The following is a 7,753-nucleotide window of genomic DNA, read 5'->3' as shown; positions in this document are numbered from 1 at the left end:
CTAGAGTTTTATTCATCTTTGCATCTTTTTAGCACACGGGCAAGCACAAGAGTAGTTAGCCAGTAAATGGTATGTTACATGATTTATGTAAGTTTCAAACAAAATTTAAATTTAATAAAAACAGTCATTTATCTTATTTTTAATTGAAATATTTTGTTATAAACTAGTGCATAAGCACTATGTTTATCCTAAAAGTCTGAAAATAAAATCACTCAATAACACACAAATAAAATTTCTGTTGATGTATTTAACTTGTAACTTAAATCACATACACAATTTTAAATAAATGGGATCATATTCTGTGTATTATTTTTATTATGGATATATTAAAATTTGTGTTTTCACACTTTTTTTTCTTGTCTTTTTTACTCACATCCATGCTCCTTTTTACAACCCCTTCTTTCTGTGTAGGTACTGACATTAACAGATTCTCGTATAATTTTTTCATACTTCATGTAATCGTATTTAAAAATCTATTATCCTTTTCTATATATCTATCTTGCATCTATGTATCTATGTCTTTGTCTCTATCTGTCAGTCTATTATCTATGTTGTTTATATGTTATACTAGTGTTTTTATTAAAAATAAACAGCATATTTTATTATCTTCCCTTCATCTTGCTTTTCTACTTAGTAATGTATTATGGATGCTTCTACAAGTCTACTGGTAAACATTGTTTCAAAGGCTGCTAAACATGCTATTCTATTTAATATTTATAGATATTTTCTTTTGGTAAAGTTTGTATCAGCTTTTAAAATTGAAAATTTGGGATTTGTTTTTCTTGGTAAAATACTTCATCTACTTTCAAGCTTCTAAAATTTATTGAACGTCTCCTCCTTGTCTGCTATTTCCTCCTTAGGAGTATTTTTTGGTTTCTTTTGTTTATTGCTTTGAGTTGTTGTTAGGAAGGAGAGGAATTACATATCTGTATTAAGTTTTCAGAGTAATATAGATTCTACATTTAGGTTTTAGTTGATTAATGAATGCAAGAACAAAAAATAATGACATTTGCTCCACAAAATTTCATAAGAAAAATATAAATTAAGAAGCTCTCATATTGAGAAGGCTTGGTATTTTTAACTTAGATCCTAAAAATATTGGCCCTTAAATTAAAGAGCTTTGTAAAAATCTGCCCATGCAAATAGCAGAAATTGTAGAATATTTAAGGAAGAAAAATGTTTCCCAATAAATGAGCTAATGCTTATTTCTCTGTGTGTATCATGTTTTGATTTAGTAAACAAATATTTTTAATAGGTGGCTCATAAAGACACTTTCATTGATGCCTTTATTTATTTTATTTTATTATTTTATTTTATTTTATTTTATTTATTTTTTTATTTTATTTTAATTATTTTATTGTTTTCCATTCATACCTTAATTTTAAATGCCTTGCAAACTTCCAGCTAACAATAATCCTTTTGTTTTTTTCCCAAGTCTTTTAAAGATAAAAATCTATTTGACATGATGAATCCCTTATTTTTTTCATTTTATTTTAAATTGATTATTTTATTTTAAAATATTGTTAAGTTGCTATTTATGCCATCATAGCAAATTTTTATGTTGTGTGTTTTACAATGCATAATACACCAACACATTGTATTATACTATGATTGTAATGTAAATATTCTATATAAATTGTACAAAAATTATAATTAATGTATTACAAAAATATATGTATTTGTTTTAAGTGTACAGCCAAGATCCAAGAAAAGATTAAAAGGTCTGAGTGAACAGTGACTTTAATGTTATCTTCATAAATAAGCAAATCTTTAAAGAATACTTTCACATACACAGTACTTTGCTAGAAGCACTGAAATACAAATGTAGAAAGAATTTCTTCTTTAAGAAACCAAAGGAATAGTTTACAACCCTGCAGAGTGAAAATGACCTTGAGACATATTCTTTTTAAATTCTTTTGATTCTAACCTACTTGTGTTTTAGCACCTAACCCTGGTTGGAAGAACTAGACCAGTGGCTCTTGGCCCTGGTCACACGCAAGAATCATGTGAACGTAGGATCCTCATTCTGAGATTCTGACTCAGCTCCTCTAGGGTAAAGCACAAACCCTGGCATTTTCAATAGCTCCTCCTGGCAATTCCAATGAACCGACTGTTCCAATAACAATCACAGACTTGGGAATTGATCTGAGAGTGGGCTTACACATTCAGCCCCTGGTTACGTTCAGGAGAAGGTCTAAGCATGTGATGTCTAGAGATCTCCTAATATTTCAGGTTCCAGGACTTCCAATCCCAATATGCAGTGCTCAAGGTAAATGGAGTTTTTCATACTTCTTGAATATACCACGTTTTGTTTGTTTTGCATACTTCTCATAGTTCCTTTTGCCAGGAAAATCTTTCTGTTCTCTGTATTTTTTTTTTTTAAATTTCATCTCTGTGAAGGTGTCCTTCCTTCAGCAAAGATGTTGCTTATACAAGGGTAATAGTTTACTACTCCTCTTCAGATATCACTAATGGACACAAATTTCTTTCTGTGCTTTGTATTTGTTGTCGATAGGTCTGTCTCTTTCCATCAGATTATAAGTTCCTCACAAGCTAAAATCTTGGGACCCCTGGGTGGCTCAGTGGTTGAGTGTCTGCCTTTGGCCTAGGACATGATCCCAGAGTTCCAGGACCAAGTCCCACATCAGGCTCTCTGTATGGAGCCTGCTTCTCCCTCTGCCCATATCTCTGCATCTTTCTGTGTCTGTCATGAATAAATAAATAGAATCTTAAAAAAAAAAAGAAAAGAAAAAGAAAAGAAGCTAAAATTCTTCCTTATTTACACATTGTGACATCACCAGCATGCATATTATTACCTACTGGTATATAGTAGGGCTCATAAAGGGTGCTGTAAAAATTTTAAATTAGCCAATTGGCTAATATATAAGACCTCACATATTTTTTCTAAAAGAAAGAGCTGTCTGTAATCACCTCATTATCTGTAAAGTATGGCTAACTTTATGCAGCAGAATAATTTAACAAGCAAAAGTAGATTAACAACTATTACAAACACTGCTCAAAAGGAAATGTAACATTAGTTAACACTGTTGTGTATGGAGATCATTATCTTAATATCTCTATATTAATTTCAGGTTTTAAACCAAAAAATGTACACAGAAGAACTAGACTGTACTTATGTTTTGTTGAAATATAGTCAATCTTGTTGTTTCATAATAAAAACTACCATAGTTTGAAAACCAACTATGATGGTTATTTCACTTGGTATCTCTTAAATTTACCTCATTGGAACTTCACAATAATAAAAAGATGCATGAATTTTCTCACAACAAATAAATGTAGGCTCAGAAATGGTCAAATTAATGGCCAAATCACCCAACCAGCAGGTGGTACAGTTGTTTTCTTTTCCCAACACTTGTTATTTCTGGTGTGTTATACTATGAGAACACCAGATTACATATTCCAAGCACATTTGGCTGATTTTCTCTGTGTTGTTTATCCTCTAGGGGAATGGGCTTAATAATTTAGATAACGATTCCAAGTTTTCCATATAGTAAATGTGTGAATCTGAGCAAGTTAGTCGGTGGCTCACAGCCTGTTTTCACACAACAAAAAAGCATATCCTGTGGTGGAGGTATATTTGAAAACAAACTATCTCAGCTTTTGTTTTTCTGAGACTGTTTTTATTTCATCTTCATTTTTGAAGGATATTTTTGCTGGATATAGAATTCTTTGTTAACTGCTCTGTTTTCTTTAGTCACTTGAAAAATAACATTTTTTTGTCTCCTGCTAAGACAAAGTTTCTGTTGAGGAATTAGTTTTCTTTCTTACTGATTATAAAAGACAATATTTCTATTTCTCTGGCAGATACAATTCACTCTGTATTTTATTCTCTGAGGTTTGATTATGACCTTCCTAGCTGTAGTTTTCTTTGTGTTTTTTTCTTGTGGTTTATTTATTCACTTTTTAAAAACATGTGATTTGATGTATCCTTTTATATTTGGAAAATTAATGCCCAATATTTCTTCTAAAAATTCCTTCTGTTCCCTTCTCTCACTCTCTTCTTCTATAACCTCTATTACATGATTGTTCATTTTTTTATCATATGCTACATTTCTCTTATGCTTTGTCTTTTCTATATTTTTTCTCTCTCTATGCTTCAGATAGGATATTTTCTAATGAACTATTCTCAATTTTTCTAACCCCATTTTCTGTTTGCTAATACCAGCCTCGTGTTACCTCATCTTATTGAATAGTTTTGTTAACTATTTTCCCTTTAAACAAGTTAATCCTCTCTCTCAGTACTGTGCTTACTCTAATATCTGGATTATTTTCAAGTATACTTTTATGCTTTTAATGACAGTTTTACCTCCTGAATATTGCTGGACTATTTTATCTCCTAACATGTCTAGAGATTTTTAGTTTGTACTAAACATTGTGGAAAACATGTCCTGAGAATGTGGATTGTAATGCCTTCTTCTGAAGGATAATGATGTTTGCTTTATTGTGCAGTCTAACCCTGTTGAAACTGGCTCATAGGCCCATTAGGGCAGATTTATTACTGTTTGATCTTTCTCCTAGTGCCTTTCACAGTTTCAACTGAATAGTAAGAATCTTCAGTGTTCTCACTGGCTGGGTTCATACACCAAAATATTTCAGCACTGTGAAAACACTGACATTTCCATTTAGCTCTTTAGATTCCCAGCATCTGTTCCATCCTAGGCATCCCAAAGTTTTGCCTTGAATATGTATAGCCAAGGACACCAGGGAAATTTTTATATAGATTTTGGAGAATCCTTGTATGTAATCTCTACCTTTCTCATATCCTGTCTCCAAAATTGAGTTGCCCTGGTTTCCAATCTCTGTTTCATTTGTCCAACAATATAGTCACTTCAACTTGTACTCGATTTTCCTGTGCACCTTTGGAAAACACACCCAGAGAAAAAACTGAGATAAATGTGGATCTCACTTTTTATGCTTTCCTTATCTCAAGTTATCATAGCACTGAATTGGTTATTGTCCTAGAGAAAAATTGGTGTCTCAATTAAATTAACCTTAAGTAAGGAAGGGGTGACTCACAGATCTGCTACTGTTATCTCTTTTCTTTACAGATGGCTTCTGTGACTCCTTATGGTATAAAATTTCATCTCTTGCACACATGGCTGAATCTGAGCCATGTGCTCTTATTTTCAGGTAGCTGTATATGTCAGTTTATTTTTTGCTTCCATATGCTTATCCCTCTGCCTAGAAAGTTTCCAGTTCATTTTAATCTCTTCCTCTCTAGTTTACCTTTAAACTCAATTTACCTGAAGAATAAACACATACTCACCCTTCAAGACATAGCTCACATACAACCTTCTCTTTAACTCTTTCTCCTCACTCCCTGTGCAAACAGAATAAGGAGCCCCCTGCTTTATGCTCAAAAAAATATTGAACCTAATTCTACATTAGCATTTTTCTGTTTTAACATATGGCAAACTAAACTATATGCTTTTCAAGCAAAACTTCTTTTTTTCTCCTATTAATTATGTTGCTTTCTCTCCCAGTATAACAAGTACATGGGAGGGGGGTAATAATTAATACTTATTAGGTAAAAAAATTAAATGACCATCTGAATAAAAAGTATAATGCACTTGATTTCTTATGAAATATTGGGATAATATACTTAGTGATTTACATGAAATATCTCTAATTATCCTAACCACCTTCCGATTCAAGATTTAAAAAAATTAACAAAACTGAAGCAGAGAAAGTTCTTGTATTAGGTAACCATGAATTCAGTACTGATAAAGTGTTTTTCTAAGGCCCTAGAATCCATATTCTTTCCACAAACCTAAACTGACTATATAATTCTCCATTTGAATGGAAATTTTAGCAAAATTATTATTATTTTAAATCTTATATATATATATATAATTATATAATATACACACATACACATCATGATTTTTTAGAAAATTATGGATTTTGGAACTTCTATAATATTTTTAAAATAGAATTCATAAACTCAAGGAAAACATACCACTCTGAAAAAGTAAGTAATATATTTGGAATTTCCCAGAATTTGAAGGCATATATATATACAATGTATGCAATTTAAAGAAGTATGTTACTAATTTAACTGTTACCACTTAGAATTTAGAAAATTATAAACTATGTAACCAAACAAATGTCTTATTAACTTTTACAAATGTGCACACATAATTTTAATCAAAATTTTAGAGACAAGTTAAGTATGGATGATTTATGTGTACCAATATAAAGGAGTTATTTCATTTGAACAGCAATTCGTACTATTTAGGTGAAATCATTCTTTTGTTAATCACTAATGTAAAGTAGAAAAAGCACTTGTGACAAAGTGTTTAATTATGAAGTGAACAGTGAGACAAATTTAGGCAGAATTATATATCTTCTATTGTTCTACCATGAAAGTGAAATAAGGCTCCTCACTGATACTGCATTTGACAATAGAATTAAGTTTCCTGTTCCAGACAGGTTTTATCAATCACATAGGAAGTCAAATGGTTTCAGATTTCAGAACCCTGAGACTTTTCTCCTGCCATTACATAATATTACTGATTAAACCAAAGTTGCAGAGATACATTTTATAAATAGTTATCTAAACTCTAGTCACAAAACACACTGAGATTGGCTTACTATTAAATTGATTTTTCAAGTAATTGACACAGTTTCTTTGTGTGTGTGTGTATGTGTGTGTGTGTGTGCAGAAATGTCATTGCCTTTCTCTCTGTTTCTCTTTTCTTCTATTCTTTCCCCGTCTCCTCACTTGGACTGATTTCTAGTTCGGGACACATTATTGGCAAATAGCAACTAGCCTGGAAATCATTGCATCTATGTTGGCAGTTTAATTTCAATGTGCAAATAAAACAGGTTTCCCCAATTCCTTGGATATACCAATATAAGTACTAAAGTACAAATGTCACAAATTAATCAACTACTAGTATGACTAGAAAAATAAAATTTAATATCTTGATTTATCTATGTCTTTCTGAGAAGATGTAGTCTGTATAGAAACAGACAGAAACACTGTCTAAAATTATACAGAGTTAAGTGTTCTATAGTTTTCCAAGTGCAGATTTTTTACCTCTTTGGGTAGGTTTATTCCTAGGCATCTTAATGTTTTTGGTGCAATTGTAAATGCAATCAATTACTTAATTTCTCTTTCTGCTACTTCATTATTCATTATTCATTATATTATCATTATTGTTGTATAGAAACGCAGCAGATTTCTGCATGTTGATTTCGTGTTCTGAAACTTTATTGGATTAGTGTTATCAGTTCCAGCAATTTTTTTGGTGGAGTCATTTGGGCTTTCTACATAGAGTATCATGTCATTTGCAAATAGTGAAAGTTTGACTTCTTCCTTGCTAATTTGGATGTCTTTTATTTCTTTTTGTTGTCTTATTGCTGAGGCTAAGGCTTCCAATACAATGTCAAATAACAATGGTGAGAGTGGACATCTCTATTGTTCCTGACCGGAGAGGAAAAGCTCTCAGTTTTTTCCCCTTGAGAATGATTTTAGCTGTGGGTCTTTCATATATGGTCTTTATGATATTGAGGCATTTTCTCTTTATTTCTACTGTGTGGAGGGTTTTCATTAAGGGTAGATGCTATCCTTTACCACATGTTTTCTTCTGTGTCCATTCAGAGGCTCATTTGGCACTTATCCTTTCTCTTATTAATGTTACCATCATGCAATCATGTTGATTGATTTGCCAATATTGAACCATACTGGCAACCTAGGAATAAATCTCATTTGATCATGCTGTATTAT

Source organism: Vulpes vulpes, chromosome 4 (assembly GCF_048418805.1).
Source record: "Vulpes vulpes isolate BD-2025 chromosome 4, VulVul3, whole genome shotgun sequence".
Lineage (NCBI taxonomy): Eukaryota > Metazoa > Chordata > Mammalia > Carnivora > Canidae > Vulpes > Vulpes vulpes.
Note: the sequence above shows the minus strand (reverse complement) of the source record.